This window comes from Notechis scutatus, chromosome 1 (genome assembly GCF_049901735.1).
Source record: "Notechis scutatus isolate UNSWTSFEM ecotype Mainland chromosome 1, rNotScu1.2, whole genome shotgun sequence".
NCBI lineage: Eukaryota > Metazoa > Chordata > Lepidosauria > Squamata > Elapidae > Notechis > Notechis scutatus.
In genome coordinates this window covers 304,731,108-304,758,046 of record NC_142009.1, presented here as the reverse complement: position 1 = coordinate 304,758,046, position 26,939 = coordinate 304,731,108, and the positions used below count along the sequence as shown (strand labels likewise).

The 26,939-nt window shown below is 36.4% G+C and overlaps 1 long non-coding RNA gene across 1 annotated transcript in view; it reads left to right on the top strand.

The window, feature by feature from the left end:
* Positions 1–14,227: 14,227 nt before the first annotated feature.
* Positions 14,228–26,939, top strand: part of LOC148133467 (uncharacterized) — a 37,680-nt gene continuing 24,968 nt past the window's right edge. Inside the window, exon 1 of the long non-coding RNA XR_015747412.1 lies at positions 14,228–14,332. This is a non-coding gene — a long non-coding RNA (uncharacterized LOC148133467). The remainder of the gene's footprint in view (positions 14,333–26,939) is intronic.

Genomic DNA, 26,939 nt, shown 5'->3' with positions numbered 1-26,939 from the left:
CTACTACTTGCTTTTTTTCTGAAGGTGTCTGTTCCTTGTTCATGTGCATGGTGTGGAAAAATGTGAGTGCTGCCTTCTATAGGCTTATTTTACTCAATCTAGGACAAAGAGCTCCTGGAGAAGTCAGTTCAGCTCTAGGAAAAATATGATGTATTCTTTAGACCAGGGCTGTCAAATTCCTGGCCTGTAGTCCAGATGCATCATGCATAGTCACGCCCATGCCCAGTTTAGTGAAGGGGAAAAAAGTCCCGATACATCACGTGATGCCGCCATGATGACATCAGTTTGACACCCCTGCTCTAAACAAATCATATTCCTAAACCTAGGTTTGCTAAATGTATATGCGTGCATCAATGTCATTAGTATGTTGAAGATACCCAATTATATCTTTTCATCCCAGGTCTGACAAGTGAGGCTGTCAAGTTTCTGGCCCACTGCCTGGAGGCTGTACAAGTTTGGGGAAGAACTATATCACTCAATCCTCCCAAGACTGAATGGCTGTGGGTATTTGAGTTATGAAAATCTGGGGATGTTCCATCTTTGACTTTGGATGAAATAACATTCCTCCTTCAAGGAATGCCATGCAATCTGGGGTTTCTCCAGAATTTGCTCCTCCTGCTTGAAGAGCAGGTATCAACTATGCCCCAGAAGTCCTTTGCATAACTCCGTTGGGTGCACCAATTTCCTAGATTGAGGTGAGGTGGGGATACTATCAGACAGTCACTCATGCCCTAATCCCTTGCAGCTTAACTGTTGCAATGCACACTACTTGTGACAGCCACAAACATCTGAAACCTCAACTGGTCCAGAATGTGGTAGCATGAGCTACCTTGGACATGCCTTGGTATGCTCATATAATACCTCTGATTTGCAAGATTTGGTGGATGCCAGTTTGCTTCCAGGTGTGATTCAAAGTGCTGGTTGTTACCTATAAAGCCATACATGGCATAGAGATCTGTTACTTGAGGGACCACCTGTCTCCCACAGCATCTGCCTAGCCAATTTTATCTTGTAGGGTTGCTATACTTTGGATTCTTTCAATTAATGCTACTACCATTAACCACAAAGAAGATAATTGTACAATTGAAATGGTTTCCAGTGTATGTTTATCTGTTTGATAAAAGGTTTTGGAGACAAATTTAATTTAACTTATGGAAGAATGTACCTGACAAAGGGGAGAAAGAAGCAGAAATACAAAAAGAAGTAGTAAAATGGTAATCTCTTGAAAAGTGCAATAAAGGAAATAAAAGCCACTAATAAATTATATTTATGGTGACCATCCTGCCCCCAAAAAGAGACAGAAAAGCACACTTACTTCTATAACTTATGCTTGTCTTAAATTATATAGATAGGTGCACATTTAAAATTATTGTAATATAAATAAAAGAACATGTCTTATCTAATAGGAAAGATTGACTGACCCATGTTTGCAAAGTGTCCATGGAGTTGGTTCTCTGTGTTTTTGGTCCTTCCTCTTTAAAACAGATTTGAACAGAGAGCTCTTCAAATAGAAGACTACTGTCTGTACATGGCCACCCTAATGACATAGATCTTTCTGTTCTTCAGAACTTTGCCCCCTGTGGGAACAAATGCCCTGGAGCTCAGTGTATTTTAACTTTGCCTCCCACAGACCCTTATTTTAGATTAATGTTGTTGACAAGAACTTTTCAAAGTTCTGCCTTCCCATCTGAAGTGAGTCTGGCCCTCTTATCATTGATCCAGACCAGATTGGTTTTATTAAAAACAGAAGTTACTCCCACGACATGTGGCGATTGTTTAGCACTCTGAGTTTTTTTCCTTATAATGGTATTTCCCTGTAAATACCATGAAGCACTGTTAGCCCTCAGTCTGTACACAGAAAGTGCAGGCAAGCCTGTAGAATTAAAGGAAGAACTATTTGTAGCACATTGGATTGAAGTCTGCTCTGTGCTTACTTTGTTTTACTCATCAAGATGGAAAAAAACAAACTCAATTATGACCAGATGATTCAATGGTCAACATAAGGAAGCAACTGACTGAAAGACAGTGGAAGGTTTGGTTGGAGAAGAATAAGCTTTTAAACTAGGAAGAAAGAACATCCAGCTTACATGTACATGGTGCCATGTAGTGATCAGAAAGTCTATTTCTGTGTGTGCATGTGTGTACACATGTTTCTTTAATTTATTTAAAAATTTTAGGCACAGGCCTCCTTCAAGATGGATTACAAGAATGAAATAGATTAAAGTCATCATTTTAAAGAAAGCAATGAAAGCTTGATTTCAAAGACATGGGCCAAAAATATATCCAAGCAATCTGGACAGAAAACCCATAAAACATTTCAGGACTATCAAAACCAGCAGCACGGAACTAAATCCAAAATCTAACCATGCTTAAGGTCTGCTTTGGGATCTTTCTTTAGCAGCCAATTGCAATCCAATTGGCAAAGAATTGAAGGACCCCATCTACAGTCTGTCATCTTCTTTTAAGATTATAAATGTGGAGCTTCTACAAGTCAACTTCATCCATGAACAGACTATTTAAAAGGCTGTTCTCACTTGATATGATCTCACCAGTCTTTCTCTGCTTCAAAGTAGTAGCAAGGCTGTCTTTCTACCATATTGAAACAGTGCACTGTACAAATTGGAACTCAATTGCAAACGGAGGCAAAACAGTACCTTGTTTCCTGAGTGTCATTCCTCAAAATGGCATTGAAGAAGAATGTAGCTGAGAGAGGTCTCTCCAACAATTGCCTCTTTTTGCTGGAACTTTTTCTACTAGATGGGTGAAATGAAATAACTGAGATTTAGAAGATTCTTGCATGTGTTAGTAGATTTTTCATTTCTTCACCTACAATTGGGCAAACAAAAATAGGCACTTTTCATTTTGAGAGCTACTTTTGCAAACTCTTTGGATGGTTCAAGATTATTTCAAAAAGGAAAGCTGTTTGTTTTCCCCATCTTTTGCTCATTAACAGTCATCTTTTCATGCTAGAACAATAGAAGTATAGGAGGCCTGATGCTTGAAGGATGGATACGGGAAGGAAAAAATATTTCTTATAATTAGTATTAAAAGTTTTAAACAAGAAGATAAACACGAACATAAACTAATAGAAAGTAAGGAAGAAAAAAAAAAGAAATATTTCTGCTATACATCTTCCCCTGCCATCTACTACATATTTCATAGTACATAGCTCAGTGCGGAGCCCAGTTTTGCTTTTAAGAATTAAAGTGAGGGATCCTTGGTACTCCCTGAGCTTTGTTGTTTTCTTGCAGTTGTTTCATTAGCCAAACTCAGTAACATCATCTGACGATGCTACCTAGTTCAGAGAGCACCAAGGACTCCTCATTTCAACCCTGAGCTACAAAGATTCTCCTTGATCGGTAGAATTAAGTTCCCTGACTCCAGATAATTTGTTTTCCAGTGTTCTTAAGAATAGAATTTTCACTTTGAATTTGGAAAACAAATCCTAGAATTTAAACCAATCCTGCAAATAATCACAACTACTGGGAAACATTTCAATTACTACTATTAAAATGTGGGTTGGGCAGAAAGGGAAAAAAAGTTCAGTACTGTAATTTGATCACTAAATTGGATCCTGGTATTTCTTGCCTAGGAATTTAGGTTGAGGACGATGAATATTGCAGTTGGAAGGATTGAGCATGGATTTTTTCTGAATATAAAGCTTCAAGAAAGAAACTTCTCATTTAGATGCAGTATAGTATATCTGACTGCAACAGAGATAAAACATCCAGTTAAACATGAACTGTATAATGCCATAATGGCAAACTTATGGCAGAGCCATTTCTGTCAGAATGCGAGCCATCGACCAAAACTAATCCACTGCACATACACATGCATGCCCTCCCGCCAGCCAGCTAAGTGTCGGGTATCTGCCGCACATGCACGGGGAGAGACGTGCGAGGGAGATGCGTGTGCATACACAGGGGGGCACATGCGGGGTTTTGAGCATGCATGGTCAGAGGTGTGCGTTGGGGATCATGCAAGGATGTTCAGAGGCATGTGGCATGGGGGGATCACATGTGCATGCTCAGAGGCACACGGTGCATATGCAGGGAGATGGGTGGTCACATGTGCATTGCATTATGGGTGCAGGCAGGCATGCACGGGCACACACTTTCACCATGTGACAACGAAAAGGTTAGCCATCACTGGTACAATGTGTTAAGAATAATTTTTTCCTTGAATATTTTTAACCATTTAAAATTCAGTTTAATAGCTGCTGAAATACCTTCCATATGAAAATTCACATAAATTCTATGTTCCCTTTTTATACAATAACTGTTAAAAAATTAAATTAAATAATCATTTCATGCACAACATGAAAAAATGAGGGGGGAGGAATCCTGCATGCTAAAGGCTTTGTGGATTTTAGTTATGATTTTACAAAAATAACATTCTGCTTATAAAAGCAGCACATTTTTTTCCTTTTTGTAAAAAAAAGTTTTTTTTTATTTTAACAACAAAAACAACAAATAAAACCATCTTTCAATTTTACAGTGTGTTGGTTGGATACGTATATCTTGTGCACATAATAATATAATTGTACATTTCTTACTTTAATATATTTATAAATATAATAATTAAATAATATGATATAAAATGTTGTTTAGAGCTGCGCATTTTTATTTTCCTCATCATCTATTCCTCATTTCAATGGAGGAATATATTTTTCAACAATTACATATAGTACTTTCAACCACAATTACTACCAGAATTTCTGTTGCTAAGTAAGGTGGTTGTTCAGTGAATCATATCTGATTTTTATGAACAGGAAGAGCTGCAATGAAGACAATGGACAGATAAAAGAACTCTGAGTCCTGGCCAGAACTGTAACCTGTGTTTCAGACAAGTATCTCACCAATTATCAGGAAAATAAATGGAGGGAGGAGGTACATATTCGGACTTGCAAGTTTCTTTTACTGTAACCTTACAATAAAAGCAGTATTCATACCTTTATAAATTCATAACTTTAGTTTCTTAGATTGGTCTACCTTAAAGAGTTGACAGGTAAGAGATGTATCCCCACGGTAAGTGACTATCCCTTTTAAGAGCTCTTGTCTTTTGGTCATTATCCTCCTCCTCTGGGATAATATTCTCCTGATGTTCAATTGGCCCCTCACCTGTATTTTTTAGAAAACTGGTGAATATTGGATTGTTTCACCAAGCCAGAATGGTTGTGTCTATCTCTCTGGTTGATGGTTTGTTTGTTTGTTTAATTGATGATGATGATATTCATCATCATCATTATCATGATGACAACGACTATGGTGAGTATTTTGGAAATTGTTCTACAGTATTTTGGCCCGGACAGTGGAAGCATCTTTTCATCACTTTTACAGCATAAGAAAGGAGATTCAAATCAGTCACTCACTCGGTTTCAGCAGGATAACAGCCTACTTTGAATCATTTCCTCAGGACTGGGACTTCAACTAAACCTGATGTGCACCACTGTTAATATACATAGGCTGTTAGCAGGATACTTCTAATACTTACTTATTTCCCCCTCTTGATTCATGCTGTCAGGGGTTCCTTGATTATTAACTTACACCATTTCACCATCAGCTGAAATCTTTCTGCTTTGATCTACGCTGCCCCTTATTTCATTTTGCTATGTTCCATTCAAAATATTCATCTTGAAAAACAGCATCCTCACTATTTTGTACCTATTTTCATGATCCTAGTAAAATGAGTAATTGTTATTAGCATTAGTATTTCCATATGATTGAACTTAGAATGTGACTTCCCACATTTTATAATATCAAAGCAAAATCATAATATTGATTAAATCATAATATTGACTGAATAGTCCAAGAACACCATAATATAATAATACAGAGTGGTTCAGTGGTGATCATTGATTCCATAAATGCTTTCTGAAACAGGTCAAGCTTCAGAAAGGTCAGCAAAGAAGATGCTAACCTAACATAGAGGGAGAGTATTCCATAATATTAATATCTGAGAATATTTTAATTTCAATGAATTTAAAGTGGCTGCAACAGTTTTGAAATAGAACCATTCATGTTTCCTTTTCCAAATCATGAAAGATTTCATCACATTTTAATTTTTTGATAAAGCTATTTTTAACACTCAAAGTAGTAGAGTAGCTGTACTAAGCATTCCCTAAACTTACATAGATTAAAATTAAAGACCCTACTGGCCTTTTGGAATGTCTTGAAGACCTGGCTATGTCTCCAAGTCTGGGATCCCAAATATTGGAAAAGTGCTGTTTCCTGGTTGTGTTGCCAGGTAATGGATTATAATATCTCTTGGAAGCTATTTGTATTTAATTTCCTTTTTGTACTGAGTTTTAACTATTTTGTTTTCATTGTTGTTTGTCACCCAGAGTCACCAGCTTGGAATGGGTGGGTATTCAAAACAAACAAATAAACAAGGTGTACTGGAAAGTTTCAGCCATGGTCCTATCCAGAGGTGGTATTCAGCAGGTTCTGACCAGTTCTGGAGAAGCAGTAGCAGAAATTTTGAGTAGTTTGGAGAACCAGCAAATACTACCTCTGACTGGAGATTTTACACTATCCTTCCCCTGCTACACCCACCAAACCACACCCACAGAACCGGTAGTAAAAAAATTTGAATCCCACCACTGTTCCTATTTTGGAAGTTTTGGTCTTCATACTTGTAGGGCACATTGTGTTGGAAAAATATGGCTCAAATGTCATTACTATAAATACATCCTATTCAAAGTTTTTTTTCCAGCTTTTTCTATGGTACTGGCAATGGAAAATAATCTTAAAGAGTATGTTTATTTCTTTTAAAATAAGATGTCAGGTTTCCTTTATAATATAAGTGGGAAATGACATATTTTCCCCCTAAAAGCTGTTTTTTCTCCAGATCTCAAAAATAATCATAGGAAACCTAGGTAGTGATGGTTTACTGGAAATAAGAGTGATAAAGAAATGACAAAATGGGAATTGTGATGTCATGTTATGGACTTTGGTGCTGATTTTGGTATGTGTATATCAGTGATAGGTTTTGCAGTGTGACATCATAGTATCTGTTTAACCATTTACATTCCCCTTTCCCCTCTCAACTCTGTAGTCACCTGTGGAAGGAGATTTGTGATGTACATAATAGAATATGAAGCACAGTGTGGGGCCAGAACAGAGTAGCTCTCTCCCTCTCAGGCACCCAATAGCTGGTGTTTTAAGCATATTTCTCATGCTTTAAACAGCAGCTAGTAAACAACTATCAAATCCAATAGTCATTGCTTGTTGTCTGTCAAAGTCCCCTTTTAAATATGTCCTAGTGGCCTTCACCTCATCTGATAGTTGTGTATTCTGTAGTTAAATATGTTCATTTCAGTAGATTCCACTCAGTTTTATCTTGAAAGAAATAGGAAAATCTTTATTCTATACCCATTATAGGGACTTCTAGTTCATCTTGTTTTTAGTTTTAAAAAGTACCCATTGCTATAGCCTTTTTTTGTTGGAGTCTACTTTAACTACCTGATGTGTTCAGATAAGACAAAAGGGAATTCCCTCAGTCCTTCCTTCGGCCATTTCTAGAAAGAAAGAAAAAACCCAGTTATTTTAAAAGCCAATCCTTAAAGGAAGAAGAGGCGGAAACTTCTCATTTATATCTATTCCTTGTTTCCTGTTGTTTAAGCAATTGCCATTTGTTCCCTGCTGGATAACCAATAATTTCCTCAGTTTACTCAAGAATTTTTGGTGCCAAATTAAAAAAAAGATTTTTGAAAGTCCATGTGTGCAGTAATCTTTTGGATAATGCTTGTCTAAATATTGATATCTCCTACAAACTTTAGAAAGTGATTGACCAGCCTTGGTTGTTTCTTTTTAACAAAGCTTGTTCTTTGATTGCTTCTCTTTAACAAGAATTTTTACTTTTTTATTCAAAGTAGATGTATTTTTCTTGTCTCAGGTCCCTTAGTGACAGCATGATTATGTTGCAGTCCTCAAGGATAGCCATTGATCTAAAAATAATTTTAATATTTCAAATGCATAATTATTGATATTACATCAATAATTTGACTTCTTCAGGACATCTCAGATGGGTACTAGTTGGACATGAGGGTTTATTATTGTTTTTAATATATAATTTGGGGGATATAAATGCATCCTATTTCTCTCTTGTGGACGAATCTATCATCTATACTCAGCAGTGAAGATAGAACCTCTGTAGATTCCTATCTTTTTCTAATATACCTTTAATGTCTCTGTTGTCCAATGCACTCCCTGGATGGCTTTGAACAGATTTAAATGTGTTGTTCTTGATTTTGTCATTATTATTGATTTCATGATAATTTTTCTCAAAGTTATTCTTTTAATGTATTTTATTAATTGCTTGCATTTCTTTGGCCAACATCTATCTTTCTTTTTTGTTTCCAACAATTGAGCAAGAGCTGTATTTTATTGAAGACAGACTTCTTATTTCTGATAATTACTGTGACTCTTAACCACAGAATTATATTTTGGCCTTGAAGAGCAAGTATACTTCATTAGCTGATTATGCTGCTACAGAGAAAGGAGGATAAATATTGTTCTTTTAAGTTTTTTTTCCAGAGGATTTTTATATATGACCTTCAGATATTTGGGGGAAACCATGTCCCCATATTTATTCTGTATTCTAAAGAACTTCTCATAAAAAAATTGCTGTCAGGGTTCTCAGATCACCAGGGAGGAATTATTGTGTCTAATGTCAACTCGCTGTGGCCAACTATGCTAATTTCACTGAAACTAAATGTGAGATCAACCCAAAATTCATCCTGAAAGATGCAAAGCAGGCTTTCTAATTTCTACCAAAATTCCACCAAATCTAATACATATTTGATTGTCTGAGATGTGAGCTAATATAAGATCTGGAGGGGGAAAATGATTAAATTTCCACAAATCTTTAATCCTATTTTCACTAAGAGTCTGGTATATATTTTGACTCATGACTCATGAATTTTGACAAAGTAAAAGCAAGTAGTTTTTGATATTGTGATGTCAATACATTAAAGATGACATCATGCATTATAAATACGGGAAAATATATACTTTGTGAAAAGTAGTAGTAGTAGCCTTTTGTTTACAATACAAAAAAAGATTTATCTGTGGTTTGAGGAGGGCATAATTTCTCTCCCAATCTCCATTTTCTCTTTCTCTCATATATTTTCAAGATGGTGGGTTCTTTTTAACTTAAAGCATCACATTATTTTCTTTTCTTTTGTTATGTGATGAGTGGAGACATGCACTACAAACTTTTCATTTCAACCATCTTTATAGCTGTATTCGGTAACCAAGCTTGATTATTAAATTTGAACATTATTCTGCATCAATCCACTTCTGTGCTATGTTCTCAGGCCAAGTTGTCTATGCACAAACCACAAACCAGATGTGAAGCTTAACTTTTTCAGGACTTAATTTTGCCACTTGGTTTGGATCACAGGGAAGTTTTCAGACAGCTGTCTTTGATGCCTTATGTTTGCGTTCATAAAAATTATATGGAAAGTTATAAAAGAGTGATAAGACTTTCCAGTCTTACCACCAAATGGAAAAGCTATCTACACAAAGAATTTATAACCATCTTGTAGCAATTTTGAAAATTTAAAATCATTTTAGTTGATTGTACATTAGCAATGTTGAAAAGAATGTAAATCTATCCAATTGTCTTCAGGGTTCATGAAGAGTAGGCATACTTCCCACATTTTTAAACTCCAGCTCTATCTTATAAATACAGAGATTGATATTACAATATTTTATCATAATATTTCTGAGTAAGGGGAATGTATGCTAGACATCATGTTGTAGTTTTTCTACTGATCAAAGGCACAAAATTAGGAGAGGTTTTTCTGTTACTTTCATTACTGAAAGAATAAACTACTGATTCTGCAAGAATTATATAGGCAACAGTACAAAATCACAAACATACTTAAACAATCTATGACCACGGGACAACCAATGGCTGTGTGCCTACATCAGAAGTTTCTCTGATGGGTGGTAACTCATATGTTAAACCCAATAATCCATCTTTATCAGATACAACTACTTTCTGTACTTCTCTTTAGTGTTGTGTTTCAGCATGAGCAGATTATTCAGTCTATTTAAGTTATTTCAACGGAGTGTTTCTTCTCAAAAAAGGATTTGAAATGGTTTAGCCTTGAACATAAGGAACAATGTAAGAAAACATTGTTGATGTTTGATTTGTTGCTGTGCTGTTTTGTGATATTTAAATGAAAAATTGCAATCTTTTCATCCAATGTTATTTTTTTTTCTCCAGGCATTGCTCACAAAACATTGTTGAAACTTTGAATAACCTTTCAGCCAATCCATTGTAGTGGATGGAACAATGTTGACGTTATAAGTCTTATTACATTTTCCCCAGAAATGTCAGAAACAAATAAGAACCAGGACACCATATCTAACAGTCTGTAGAAAAACAGCATTATTGTGTAGAAAAAGATGGACTCTACAAAGAGAGATGTGAGAGTTATTGATTCAAACATCTCTCAGCTCCTTTTCCGGGGATCATTTAAAACAGCCCTCTTTTGAGGTCTTCACATTGAACAAGAAAGGAACAACTGCCTTACCTTTGTGTCTGTAACAATCATATATTGTTTATTTATTTGAACTTATATGCCATCCTTCAACTACAAACAATTTTTTGGGGGGCAGCTGAACAAGTGTAAGGCTAGCCAAGTGCTTTGGGTCAACTTCCTGTTTAAACTGAGTGCTGTTGACTTTGTTTGCTTTCCTTAGGTCAGGGATGTCAAACTCGATTTCACTGAGGGCTACATCAGGGCTGTATTTGACCTTGGGGGGCTGGGGCGGCATTGCCTGGCCAGGCCAGGCATGGCCCTCTGCCAGTAAAAATGGAGCTCAGGGTGGCCATGAATGGCCCCCAGGACCCCATTTTTGGCTGGGATGGCCTCCTGCAGCCTCAATGAAAACAGAGGCCCCTGAGCTCCATTTTTGCTGGCAGAGGGCTACAGGAAGCCTTCCCAGCCAAAATCAGAGCCTGGGAGGGCTGCATGTGGCCTTCACTTGTTCCATTTTCATTTGCAGAGATACCACAGGCCAGTCCTTTGCTGTTTCCAGGGTGGCACCATGGGGCAGATCTAAGCACCCTGTGGGCTGGATCTGGCCTGGGGGCCTTGAGTTCGACAACCCTGCCTTAGGTGAAGTGCATAAGAATTAAACATGCTTGAAATTTACTTTGAACATTCATATTGTTTTACTAAGGAATTATGAAAAAGACATTTTGAAATATCTTATAATAGAAGAAATGGTTTCTTTGAAAGCCCAGCCTGATTTTTTTTATTGATTTCTTTCAAATCTGGAATAATAACCCTCCAGAAATTGGCAAGTTTATAGCTGCCAAATGGTATGAAAGCCCGCCCCCTCTTCACAAGCCCATTTATCTAAAAAAAAAAGAAGATTTTTTAGGAAGGAGGAATGATGGCATTAGGGAAGTTGATGTGCTTGTATGAATCTTCAGATGACCCAGATATAGGATTAAGGTTTATCTTACTGTATTTACATGATAGGGCATGTTCCCCTTGTTCCCCTTGGAGATTTATCAATAAAACATGACAAGCAACAGTAAGTGAATACTAGCTAATTTAAACCAATTCATGCAGAACAATTCATTGATCAAGCATCTAACAATACATTTTCACACAATATTTTTTTAAATTGTGACAATTAAAAGTATTACAGTACAATACCTATGAAGTTAATATATGTGAATTAAATTATGAGATAAGCACTTGGAATAATATAACAAAATAGAAAGTGCATTAAAATATTGTTAAGACTAGAAATTGAATATAAAAGTTGAATATGTAACTATGGTTATATTTGTATGTATATGTGGAACCTGTAACCATGCTGTTCACTAAAAAGAGATGTTAAAATGTAGAAAACTGAATAAAACTTGTTTTTAAAAAAATTGGACAGCAAGGCTTCATTATCGTGAAGAACACAGCATCTTCCATCTTCTTTGATGCTGTCCAACTATAAGATGCATACAAACTTTTGCAGTTTGTACTAAGATCTGTATTTCATATAACATTTATCATATGGCTTGCTTTCTTCCAGATGTGTTGGATTAGATTCTCAAAATAAGTGGGCATTATGAGACTTGAGCTGTAGTCCATCATAGCTTGGCAATATAGGCTTAAGGAAAGTTGACGTATGAACTAACATCCTACTTTTCCCCTGCCTCTTAAGATATGATATTCAGGGACCTTCCCATATAATTAGTTTTGTCTAATGCTAGCTGTTGCCAATTACATAGAGTGGAAGATTGAAATTGATTATGGCTTTTAAACACTGAACAGTACTCTACGAGTGCCTTGTATCCTTCCTCCAGGGGGCTTCACCATAGACTTTGGAGTTCCTTCCTTCTTTGCTGCTAAAATGCAGTGGTGATGCAGTGGTCACCAGATTGTCAAGCTCTATGATATTTATATGAAATATAAATATTATACTGAGATTAAGGACTTAAATGTTTGGGTGAAATCATGCTACTTTGCTTCCAGAAGCTGCTTAGAATTGAACTGAAGGGGTAATTAGTTTCAAGAAGATGCCTGGACTTGAAAAAGTGAAGCATTTCACCTTGATGCATTCACTGCAGGGATTGAGATACTTTGCTTTTCAAGCAAAAGTATCTGTTACACATACATGCCCAGAAGGCCATCAAAGGCTCTTGAACAAAGTGCTTTGATATTGCTTGGTAGTCTTTAGTCTTTAGTAAGTACTGGGCATCTCAAGCATTGTCAAGAAACCTCAGTCGAGCACTTTTACCAAGATATCAATTGAAGTAAGGCATCTCTTTGAAGCTTCATACAGGTGTGACTAAAGAGTATAGTTGGGGAAAATGTTCCCAAAGCTGACTGTTGAATCTTATATCTCATATCAACTTTTATGATCAATATTAGTGATAACATCACTTTTGTAACGTTCTTCCAGTTAAAAAAAAAAAAAACCCATTATCTAAATATGTCAGAAAAATAAATTTCCTTTTTCATAAAAGAAATTCATTTATAAAACAAATGATGCACCAAGGAGAAATACATAATAAGGCCTGGGTTTAATACAACAACCCTTCTATTTGGTAAATTGTATTACAGTTAACTAGTAATATTAAACTATTTCCCCCCAAAAGTATAATTGGAGCACCCTCTGCTATTAGTCATACTATTTCGTGCACTTAATAATAACTAAGCAAAGGAAATAATAAGGCAATTTACCAAAATAAAACCATGTCTTCACATTTCCCTTAAACTGCAAGCTCTCTTTGGTCCATTTAAGTTTCTAGTAAGTTCTGCTAAGGCATGAAAAGGGTTGTAAAAATATATGGCATACTGTACTGTCCCATGAGTCAATCACCAGTATTTTAAAGGCATATCTGTGCTGCAGTCTTAAGCTGCTCCTATCTTGTATTTATGCTGCCTTGAGTCTAAACTGTTTTTTTTAACAAGCAAACATGCAAAACCTGTCATTACTAAGACACTTTTGCAGCACCTTTCAAGAACTTGAAATTCTCTCATCCTTCCACAGGACAATTTCCTTGCTGTTCTCAAATGACGGGAAAAATGATGAAATAGTGCACCAATGGACTTATTAAAAAGAGCAAAGCACCAAAGCAGGAAAAGTAGCTCAGTTCAGGAAAAGAAAAATTGTATTTTTTTTTTTTTTTTAAAATAGGGTCACTTTCTATGTAAGGCAAATGTTATAACCATTACAAAAGTAAGAAAAAAATGCATCTCATGCATTATCTCACTATTTTTGCTGTGCAAAACAATGGACCTTCCAATCAAGTGGAATTTCCTAACATTTCCCTATACCGGACACCACTCCAAACTTTTTTCAAACTATTTTCAAGTCTGTATTCCCTTTTGGAATAACCAGATAAAATAAATAAATAGCACTATCAGTATCTGGGTACCTAATGGAATCCATGACTGAGCTAATCAAGACAGTTTATATATCAAACTTCTTAAATGCCCATCTCTTTCATAGAGAGGCTCAGGGCAGTGTACAATTTAATCAATATAATAATTCATATAAATTGCCTTGATTCAGATTGTTCTGGAACCTACAACTAAGATATTGTATCTTATCCTCAATTTGTATTGGAGAAGGACAAAAGCCTATGGATATTTCTCCCATCTCCTTTGATTAGAACTTCACGCTACGCTACTGTGTGTAAACATAATTGTTTTGAAAAAAATACTTACCCTCAATTTAATCTTCTTACCCTAACTGGTGTTGAACGCTGAAGGTTGGCCTTTCAGAGCAGGATGCAGCTATATTTCTTCGCATCTTGCTGTTTGAGGAAGTTGCACAACATTCTCAGTTTGGCAAGGAAGGTAGGTTGTTTAAACAAAGTAGACAGATAAATGAATCTGCATTTACAGAATTAGGAATAAAGGAAGCAAAGTTGGAATACATTATGATTGTTGTTAATTACTGAAGCAAATAAACTTTTTGGAAGGATAATGACACTGGGATAATCAAGAGATAATGCTCAGATTTATAGCAGATTTAAAAAACATTGAGAATGCTAATATTTTTGAAAGATAATTATGATTTATGTTCCATCTCATGTTAAATATATAATGACACATAGTGCCAATTTTAAATGGATTAGAAGGGGTTTCACCTACTAGTTTGCTTTGGCTACCTTTTTCTGTTTAGATCAAGTCCATCTTATTCATATTGTGGTCCTATACCCATGTTGCTCAATGTAAGAAAATACTTCAAAGGCTCAACTTAAAGTCCACTTTTTCAACTAACATTGCAAACAATCTCCCTCAGAATGAAATTTGGCTTGGCATGCAACATGTTGAAAGTATTTCAGATACTTAGAAGATGTAACTTTATATAGTACCAGTAAACAGGTCTGCTTGCCTGTTTATTCATTTGATTTATACGCTCTCAAATCCAAAGGTTCTCGGCGGTGTAAAAAGTTAAAACAACATCCAATACAGCATAAAACTACATACACACATATTCATGCATTGGTAAAAATGTGAGAACATACCAACCTTCCAAACTCTTACCTCTCGGGATTTTAAAAGCCAGATTGTTAGAGATTTGCAAAGGATAACTAGGTACAGTTAGATGATCCTCTGGGGGATGGTATTCCTCAGGGCAGATGCTTTTCCAGGCCCATTTTAGGGTACCAGAAAAGCAAAGATGTCTTTTTGTCTTTCTTTAATGGATGAAGCATTATGGCAATGGTAAATAAAGAGCAATGGCCAATGCCATAATATCATAGGGAACCATAATCACCCATCAGTCTATAGGCTGTTTCCCTTGATCTGTAGGTTCTTATTACTGACAATAACATGTGCTAGTGTAATCATGCATAAACTTGGTATTCCTCTGCCTGGGATGAAGCTGTAGGAACTAATGTATTCTGAGTCAGACCAACTGCCGCTCATGGGGGGAGAGAGAGAGAGAGAGAAAGAGAGACTTGCTTGAGTAACCGTAATAATTGGAAAATTATTTTGATAGCCTGAAACAATCTAATATATTACAGAATTTTATTAAAATAATATCAAATCAAATTAACTGCTATTCCATAATGAATTAGGTAACAAGGTAGGCAGATATTAATCGGCCTTGGCTTCTAGGCAGGGGAGCCAGGAATTTATTAGCTATTGCAGGTTGTATGAAGGCAAAGTCAGGAATCAGTATCACAGACAGCGAAGGAAGCCCCTGAGACACGCCGGCTTCCCTCTTTCTTTCATGCCCTCTCGCTTTTCCTTCCCTTCTAAGTTCTACTTTATCATCCATCATTAAACATTTATATTCTTTTATGTCAGGCCTCATGCGTTTCTTTTAATAAACTAATTGCTTTGCAATTTAATAATTTTACAATTTAATAGTTGTAAACATTTTCAGCAGATTAGCTCAATGAGTCAGATTCCAATATTGAGGCAACAGTACTTCACTGCCCACTTATGACTAATCTCTAGGAGTATTTTTTCTTCTTCTTCTGGCTTGTTTGATTAACTAGAAAAAAAAATTGCCCAGTTAAAGGATTATTTAATATTTTTTAGATTCACACCATTAAAAAAAAAAGACTGCTTAAAACTATGTTTCCAGTGTGTTAGGGAGTCTAGGAAAGTGCCATCTACTAAGTCATAAGGTTTCAGCTCACTCTTACACAACCTGAAACCTTAAGGCCACGTCGGATGCCCTAAAATTTTGATAGAATTCCAGGTGCCCTTCAAAGATCGCCACAAACTGTATAGTTAATGTAATGGAAAATTATTAAATATAAGGGAAATAACTATTGATTTAATTTAATTTATTTAATTATATTTAAATGTAAGCGATATGTAGTTCTTGTCTGGCCTCATCCATGTCTCGTGTAGATCTAGCCTATATTTTAGAGAGAAGCTACCAATATACCAATCAAAGAGGTAAGAGTGGCTGACAGGTCTGAAAAATGTCGCCCAATGTCATTTCCACTAGCTGAAAGGAAACAAATGTGACTAAGGTGTTGTTTGGTCTTTTATTTTCTTTTTTAAGTAGATGAAATAAAAACGAAGTCGGCATTTTGAACTGAAAAAAGCAATTCTGTGGTATCAGAGTTTCAGCAAGTATTCTAGACTCAGAGACTTCTTCCATAAGCAAATCATCTTATTTCTTTATATGCAAAACTTTTGATGCATCAAGAGCTAACGAATCAAATGAGGAGGAGTCTTGCAGAACATTTTCAAATTAATAAATTGTATTAAAATGTATGAATTGGGAAAAGTGCTAGCAATCTCTTCATTTTTTACACCATAGACCAGGGGTGTCAAGCTCAAGTTGTCACAGCGGTGTCATGAGATGTATCGGGACTTTCCCCCCTTTCATTAAACTGGGCATAGGCGTGGTCAGTGTGTGATTCATCCAGACTACGGGCCAGGAGTTTGACAGCCCTGCCATAGATTAACATGAATGTCCTCCTATAAGACACAACATGGAGGTTTTCAGCATAGGGACTTCTTTCTTTCTCTTTTCTCTCTTGCTCAAGCTCATGTTCCATAGATCCATACATTTTCTTTGGCATGGACTTTAAATAGCAACTTCAAAAAATGTTGGCCATATTGTCCTGGAGTTGTATGTGGTAATATAACCTATTGATCATTTTATCATTTTCTGTAAGGCCTTTGTATAACTAGCAGTAAGTCTAGGAAGATGTGGGCATTCTTGGTGGGGGTAGGAGTATCTTTGCTCAGAGTGCCTCATTCTGTTTTGATTCTGCCAGTTTAGAAGGAATAGGAAAATGGGTGAAAGTTCAAGGTACAAGATACACAGTTGTGCTTTCTCATGGGACTTTCCAAACTTTCCCATGAGACTTTCCGTGGCTGTATATTCTCATCCTAGCAAGGTAACATCTGGGACTTTCCAAGATTGTGTGTTCTCATGCTGGTGAAGTAATCTCCTGTTGAGGTCATTGTTTTCTGAATATGCATACTGTATTTTGCTTGTGTTTTTCTCAATAAATACTGCTACCTGAGTTCTCTCAGGGTTGGCATTTTCTCAGAGACAGTTCCCTGTGTCTCATTTCAATGTCAAACCACCATAAATGGTGACCCCGACGTGATAGCTTGGAAAGCTATACGTTTCCCGCATCCTATACTCATCGTCGCGGACGTCGACTGGGCCCTCATCTTCTTCGCTGGACGAAGATAGATTCTTTTCGTGAGTATGGGGGAGATCTCTCGAAGGCTCAGAAAGAGCACATCAGGGAATTGAGAGGGATCATTGGGAATAGTTTTGGGTTTGGAATTGGCAGTAGGGGTTGTGCTGTAGGAAAGAACGAAATTGAGGACTTACTACAGTATGTTTGGAAAAATATTAAGTCATATCCAGAGGGAGGTAGTATTAAAGTAGAGTCCTGGAAAAGATAGGGAAATTTTTGCACGAGGAACCCCGTGCCCCTTCTTCAATTTTGTTAACCTGGAGAGTGATTATGGATGCATTAGCTACTTATGAACAACCGCTCCTATCACCCCCGAAGAAGGTTTGCCGCTTTACCATGCGGTGTCGTTTGTTGCCGCCGACGGCACCTCCAGATAAATCTGGGGACTGTCCGGCGCTAGAAATACTTTGTCAGAAGATAAGAGTTTACCTTTAAGGGTTCAGGTGGATGCAGTTACTGCAGCTATTCAAGAAGCAAAAAATAGAGGGGAATTATCAGGAGATGATTTGGTGGAGTTTGGAGTAGAAGTTCAACTTAATCCAGTAGAAATTGTCATGGATGCTGCATTAAATCCGCAGCGGGAGTGGAAGCCTTTACAGCTCAGAATTTTGAGGGAAGTTAAGCAAGCAGCAAAAAGAATATGGTGTTAGAACGCCATATACTCAGGCATTGTTAGAAGCAGTTGGTTATGGAAATAAAATGATTCCGGCTGACTGGAAAGCTCTGTTGAATATGATTTTAACTCCAGCTCAATATTTGGTGTTAGATCAGAAATGGAGACAGCTGGCAGTCCAGAGGGAACAGCAAATGTTACCCCAGATCAGCTTTACGGAGCTGGTAATTTTACAACAGTGGAACAACAGAGAGATGGTATGCCTGAGGAAGGGTTCATTCTTCTCCCACAAATAATTTTTCAAGCCATAGGGTCTCTCCCTGACGGCGAAGGTGGTGAGAAGACCTTTACTAACATCAAACAAGGGAACAATGAACCCTATGAAAATTTCATTAGCAGACTGAAATTGGCTATTGAAAGACAAATTGATAATCAATTCGCCCAGAAAGAGTTGCTTTTTAAGTTAGCAGTAGAACAAGCTAACACAGATTGCAAAAAGATTTTAAATCCACTTATAGCAAGTGGGGAGAGAGAAATCGCAGATTTGATTAATGCATGTAGGAAGGTTGGGAGTCAGTCTTTTAACATGGAGACTTTAGCTCTGGCTTTACAAACAGGACATGCTCAAAAGGGGAATTGTTTCAATTGTGGGAAGCCTGGACATTTTAAAGCGCAATGTCGGGCTCCTGGAGGAGGTCAAAGTCAGCAGAATAAGAGATCAATGGGACAGGGTGTTCGTCCTAAATCAGTGTGCCCGAAATGTAGGAAAGGATACCATTGGGCATATCAGATGCTCCTACAGTTTTTACTGATGGAGGGAAAGTTTTTGGTGCTTGTGTTTGGAAAGATAAATCTGGAATTTGGCATACAAAAGTGACTTCAGAGCAGAAGTCTGCCCAGCAGGCAGAACTTGCTGCTGTAGTTTTGGCTTTTCAAAATTTTCACAATCAGGATTTTAATTTAATAGTGGATTCATTGTATGTGTATAATTTGTTACCCTTTGTAGCAGGTTCTTATTTGTCTCCTGGAATATCACCTGATATTTTAAGATTGCTTTTGTTGTTACAAGGATGTTTGGAGCAGCGTGTGAATGTGTGTTTTGTTGCTCATATTCGTAGTCATAGTAATTTGCCTGGAATTTTATCACAAGGTAATGCCAAAGCTGACAGTGCTGTAACTTCAGTCCTCACTGTCCAGCCATGGGATAGTCATAGTTATTTTCATCAAAACGCTAAAGCATTGGCACAGCAATTTAAACTTACCACTGCAGAAGCTGCTGCCATAATTCAACAATGTCCAACTTGTTCAAAGCAGGGCACGAATATCCCTATGGGAGTTAACCCCAGAGGGTTGAAACCTTCAATGATTTGGCAAATGGATGTTACTCAATATCCGCCATTTGCGCCCTGGAAATATATACATGTGACTGTGGATACTTACTCAGGATTTTTAATGGCTACCCCTCAAAGAGGTGAGATGGTTAAACATGTCATCAATCATTGCATTAAGACTTTTTCAGTTGCTGGTACACCTAAAACTTTAAAAACTGATAATGGTGCGGCTTATCGGAGCACGGTTTTGATCAGTTTTGCAAACAATGGTCCGTGGAACATAAATTTGGCATTCCATACAATTCTACTGGGCAGGCTATTGTAGAACGTCATAATTCCACGCTCAAGACCATGTTGACTAAATTAAATAAAAAAGGAGGGAAGCTCCTGGGGCTTCCGCGATTCAAGATCAATTAAATCTAGCTTTGTATACTTTAAATTTTTTAAATTTGTCTGGTAACCCCCCTGCGGCGGCCAGCAGGCATTTTTCTTCTCCTTCTACAGATGCGGTGAGACCTCGGGTGTTGGTGCGGTTTCTTCCAGATCCGGCATGGGTTCCTGCTGAGCTGATAACGTGGGGACGTGGTTATGCAGCAGTTGAACATCTTGGTCAAATTTGTTGGGTTCCTGGTCGGTGTGTTCGGCCTGATCATTCGCAGGCACCTGTGAAGGAAGTTTCGAACAGCAGGATGGCGCATCTGTGGTTCCTGATCCTGCTGATTCTGCCTAATCTGTCCTGGGCTGCTCGGGTGCGGAGAGAGCAGCGACAGCATGTTCAGCGTGCCGGAGATTTGGGCGATGATTTGTGGACAGATAATAATTACATTAAAGATTTGCGCACAACTGCCAAAAACTTGAACATCACCAATTGTTGGTTGTGTATGCACCTTCCTGGGAGAGTGGGAGAAGGACTAACATTGCATGGAGTGCCTTTTGAGGAAAAAGATTTAATAAAGAATGCAACCTGGAGAAAACAGTTGTCTTGTGCTACAACAGAGCAATTCCAGATCCTAACCATGGGAGGTAATCTATGGACACAAATTTCTCGAGGTCTTATCCCGCCTTTGGGAATTGCTATGAACTATAGGGATATTCATATTTTAAATAATTTTACTGTTGCTATGTTTAATGATACTATAAAGAATATTAAGATGATTAATGTAGAAATGTCTGAAATTCGTACAGTTACTTTGCAAAATCGATATGCTTTAGATATTATGTTAGCTGCTCAAGGAGGAGTTTGTGCTTTAATTCATTCACATTGTTGTGTTTTTATACATAATTATGAGCCAAACATTACAAAAAACTGTTCAGGACATGGAAGATCGCATTGCTCAGCATCAATCTGGAGCCGATGGGTTTAATGCATCATTCTGGGACAGTCTGTGGTCCTGGCTTCCTGATGGATCATGGTTTCGCTCCTTATTGCAAGGGGTTGTTATTATTATTGCTATATGTATCTTATTATGTTGTTTTATTCAATGTATTCCTAATCTATTACAAATGTGTACCTCAGTCTTCCGGCGTGAGGGATCAGGTCATGAGGGAACTGTGTACTATGCCACTAAAACACCCCCTATCTTTGAATAAATAAAAAAGGAGGGAATGTGGTAATATAACCTATTGATCATTTTATCATTTTCTGTAAGGCCTTTGTATAACTAGCAGTAAGTCTAGGAAGATGTGGGCATTCTTGGTGGGGGTAGGAGTATCTTTGCTCAGAGTGCCTCATTCTGTTTTGATTCTGCCAGTTTAGAAGGAATAGGAAAATGGGTGAAAGTTCAAGGTACAAGATACACAGTTGTGCTTTCTCATGGGACTTTCCAAACTTTCCCATGAGACTTTCCGTGGCTGTATATTCTCATCCTAGCAAGGTAACATCTGGGACTTTCCAAGATTGTGTGTTCTCATGCTGGTGAAGTAATCTCCTGTTGAGGTCATTGTTTTCTGAATATGCATACTGTATTTTGCTTGTGTTTTTTCTCAATAAATACTGCTACCTGAGTTCTCTCAGGGTTGGCATTTTTCTCAGAGACAGTTCCCTGTGTCTCATTTCAATGTCAAACCACCATAGTTGTAGGTTTAATACATTTAGAAAGTGGTAAGTTGGAGAGATTTGGCTTAATTATAAAGATTTCCTAGTAAAGAGGTTTGCTATGATGCTTCCCACTGAAAGGATCAAAAAGATTATGTTTGTTGGGTTTTAGGATATACGTAAATCAGGGTTAAAAAGCATACAAAGGAAGTATATACTATAATAAATATTGATTTGAGTTTTTTTACACACTGAGTTTCAAAATATCTATGAAAATAAATAAAGCAACAGTAGAATTAGTAGAATTAGACTGTGATTCTGCCTATTAGAGATAGTAACAAAGCTCTTTTAAACCACATACCAATTAAAGATACTTAACGGAATAGTTCTGATAGCATGACAATGTTTTTAACATACTTTTTCTATATTCTATGACAAACGTGTCCATTTAGTTTGGTAAAAAAAAATGAACGATTTTAAACAGAAAGAAATTCAGACTAAACATACAAAACTATAATTAAATGCTTTCTTCATCATTTATTTTTAACTTATCTCCTTTGTGGTATCTCTTGCCTTGTATGATTTTAAGCAGGACAATTGTAATAATTCCTTTCATGACTATTGGATTGAAGCAATAAGAATTTGATATATATACAATGACCAACTTTATTTATGCTTTGAATGTGTATTTGAAGCTCTTCTCTAAAAGTAAACGGGATAAGTAATGATGATAATGATAATCTGGAGATAAAATGTTTTGCAAGTAGTTTTGTTAAAGATGCATTTTTTCACCAATGCTATGTGAGATGTCATAATTATTAGAGGAAGATATATACTTAAGTAAAATTCTTACAGATCAACTATCCATTATTCCATGATTAAAGAAAAAAATCTCTCCTGCCACGTGTTTACCAAATTAATCAAAAAAATTTTTGTGGAAATTAAAATTACCTTTTCTCAATTGTGTATATGTGTGATACAGTATAAAGTATAAATGTAGAGAGTAATGTCAACTCATAAAACATTGCTATGGCCATTTTATAGTTGCCAACAGAAAGGGAGGAGGGAAAGGGGTTTGAAAGAGCAGTGCGGCAGCTTGGAAATAAAAAGTGCATTCCATGCATAGCTTTTCAGAGATTATAACTAGGTGACTGAAGTTTCTGCCATGCAAAAATCTAACTGAAGAACATAATTGATGACTCATGGCTATGGATGTGTCTCATTGGAGAATATGAATTTAATACACCCAGATGGTGGGGGAAAACCAGGGTCAAGGGTGACAGTGAATTATATATCTCAGAGTTGGCTACACCCAGGTAGTGCCGACATGTTAACTCCCAATAAATCCTGTTTAGTTTTGAAAGTTTGCCTCGTGACTCATGATTTAATTGGGGAAATTGCTGGAATCCTGATAAGTAAAACTTGGAAATAAGACTTTCTTATCACTTACTTCAAGACTATGAAGTACAATGGTACAATTTACTTAGAGTCAATAGGTCAAAAATGTGAATTCATTACTGGAAATGGATCAATCCTTTGTGAAATTTACCTTAAATATGCCAATCAATTTATGATCTCAGAAAGATCATAAATTAGAACTGTATTATAAAAGCCAAACTCAAAATATTGATCTTCATTTAAGTATTCAGAATTTTTTTGATTACAATTCATTGTAAAAGCTCTTAAAAATTAACTGACAATTGTACAATTTTTGTAACGTGTGACCATTATAATATGAATGATTTGCATTCAACTGAAAACACACCACATAGAATGTATCACATTAAATATAATGTTTATTAATGAAAGAATTTTATCAGTTCCGTAAATGTCACTGATGATAAGGAATAAGGTATCATCATAAGATGTATGTCTGAATTATGACTCTCTTCTCCCTATTTGGAGGGAATCCTTCAAGTCAGTCTTGATTCTTGGCTATTGCCTGGACCAGTCCTTAGAGTTTCCTTGGTAAGATTTTTTGAAGAGGTTTGCCATTGGCTTCTTCCTAGGGATGAGGGTCTGTCCCAGAGATTCAGTTTACTGGCTTTGTACCAAAGATGGGACTAGAATTTTCTGCAACTCATGGTCCTAAGCTTTGGGTCTTCACTACTACAATACACTGGCTCTCAAATGATCTCTTACTTAAAGTTAAACATATGACAAAAATACATGCATTAGATTTACCCCTTAACATTGGAGAAGAATGGAGAATGGTTTAATGATGGCTGCAGAATAAACTTTTGAAAACATTTTTAAATTAATCCTTTTCTTTTAAAGAAAAAAAAGAGAAGAAAAGGTGCAAGCATTTTTTATGCAGAGATAAAATATCAATGAAAGGTGTTTGAATATTAGTAGCTCAGGTTGGTGGTTAGGCTGTTGGTTTGAGCTCCAAGCTTGGCAATTTGGTTGCAAACGTTTTACTACCATTCGATGAGACTGACAATGTCTCCTCAAATGATAATGAAATGTTTGCAGCCAAATTGCCAAGCTCGGAGAGCAAACCAACAACAATCAATAACTGACAAAGAAATTAGCAAAGTTGTACAGTTAGTAGTCAGTGTATTACTGATGAAAACTTAACCATAAAGACAAAATAAATTACTTTTGACAATGAAAAGAATTTTAAGTATATTTTTGAATCTCCAAGTTGCTTCTTATTTAAAGATACCAAAACAAACAAACAAACAAAAACAAATGAAAAGGAAAACTACTAAAAATATTATAAATATTTCTAAGAATAAACTTCAGCATATCCTTATTGCAATGAAATGCCTTGTTGCCCATTCAATTGATGTTTCCTTTCTCAGCTCATATTTCTTACAGCAGTTTTCTTACTCAAGAACTCACTGACTTTAAGGCAACAAGTGACAACAAGCATTTGGTCCAACAAATATCAGAACTGATATTAGTTTAGGTTGCTTTGCTTGCTAACGTTAATGAGTGCAGGGGGAGCAAGTAAGAGCAGAAGTGTTTTGCAAAGTGAAGCCAAGTTATTTTAACTTTTTTTGGCTCTTTAAATTAATCAAGTGAGAACGATTGTTTTAAAGGATGGAAGAGTTCATCATGGCTCCAGAAAAACATCAAGTACAAGAGCCTCGATTATGGCAGAAGACATACAAACAGCCCACGCATTAAGCTTGAAATCTGTGCTCACACCTGCCCCAACTCATTTTTCTCCCATTGCGTTTATTGAGATGACACAATGTCAGTAGAATTTTACAAACTTTATGACAAATTTGTGACAGATCTGCAATGGCAGAATGACTTATGGAAATGTTCGAGTGGCTTCTCAATCAAGTCTTTGGATGGTTTATGATGCCATTGTCCTGTAGGTCACAAGTCAAACGCTATTGAGGAGACATCACTTGGGGCTCATCCAAAGCTTTACCATCTGCTGGAAGTGGGAGAAGGAGGAGGGTGGGTAAATTTTAAAATAAGAGTCCCAGTGCCTTCAGATATAGGCTACTGGCAGTTGAATTGTATTTTCAACTTTTTCCTAAGAATTTTTCTTTGAAGAGTTTTTAAACTATACAAAATTCTGGCCTCAGTTTCCCCTCTGTAAAAAGGAGCTACAATGGCCTTACCGATGTTAGGGAATACAGAAAATGAGAGAGGGTACAAAACCTCTTATGTACTAAATGCACTGTATTTGCAGTAGCTCTGAAAAAAAAAATGAAGGGGGATCATCCTGAATTATTCTCTCAGTAATGGGATCTCAACTTTCAAAAAATAAGTATCCACCAGACTTCAGATCAGGGGTGTCAACCTCACATCGTCACGGCAGCAACATGTGACGTATCAGGACTTTTTTTCCTTTTTGCTAAACCGGACATGGGTGTGACCAGCACGTGATGCATTTGGTTTGCGGGCCAGGAATTTGACAGCCCTGCTTCAGATGGTTTTCTTGCTGTTAGATCTTTATTACTTGAAAACTTAACAAATGTTAAAATAGACAAAGTCCTTTACAGCTACACTATTGATACAATTTTGCTTTGAATTAGCAATAGTAATAGAGCTTGAGAAGGAAAAAGAAAATCTTATCAATTATAAGACAGTGCTCCATCATAGGCTCAGAATAATTGTGCTACATATATCACAATGGCATTTTAAAATATGATGTATAAGGTCACATTTGAACCAGAATAGTAGGGGAAGCTTATCTGATATTCATTTCATATCTGATGAATTCCACATCGGATTATAAAATCGAATCACATGATTTTCATTTTGAATTGATTGCACTCAGTCTCCAGTTTATCCCATCCTATCCTATCCCATCCCATCCCATCCCATCCCATCCCATCCCATCCCATCCCATCCTATCCTATCCTATCCTATCCTATCCTATCCTATCCTATCCTATCCTATCCTATCCTATCTATTGTCTGTCTGTCTGTCTGTCTATCTATCAATCATCTATTGAATATATATATATATAGAGAGAGAGAAAATTCATACTCACAACCTTGCAAATTATAGCATAGACATATCAAGTGGCGTACAGCAATCTAATCACAATAGTTTATCCATCTCTGAAAGAACAAAGAGGATTATAGAAATTGCACAAACACAAATGTGCATAACTGCATGTGCTGCCTCATATATCTATTTTTCAGACACCACCTTGTAAGATGTTCAATACTACCGCTTTAGTAATTGGAGCATACATAATATCAAAGATGAGGGATCTTTTACCCAGTATACTTTCTTGCATAACAAATAAAAATTCAGTGAAAAGGTGTTATGAACATTTGACAATTCATTGGGAGAGTATATGGAATTTAAAATACATTTTTGGCAAATTTTCAGATTCATTTAGTGGGAAAAGCTAGTGGCCAAAGTAATGTAGTTTACCTATAAGGATGCCGAGACAGTTTTATCAGAGAAAGAGATGTGATAAACTTTATTAAATTTATCTCCTAGTTTACTTCTAGGAGCTATATAGCTACTTATTAAATGACTGCAATATTTTAGGATTATGTATTTATTTGGAAGCTGAACTTCTGTTCTAAATCAGACTTTAGATTTTGGATTTAAACGTCTCATCTGGCCAGTCATTGAATCCAAAGTCAATTCCTTGCAGAAATATTAATTATTAACATTTTAAAAATTGCAAATAAGAACTTTTTACCTTAATTTTCATATTTTTCTTATGGGAACTATAGGTCAATATATTGCCTTATTTTTTCTTTTAAAAATTAGAACAGTTTTGGAAATGCTATTGTTATAAAGTGTGAAAATAGCACAAATTTTCCCTTTTCTCCATTCTCTGTCATATACAAGAAAAATAAAA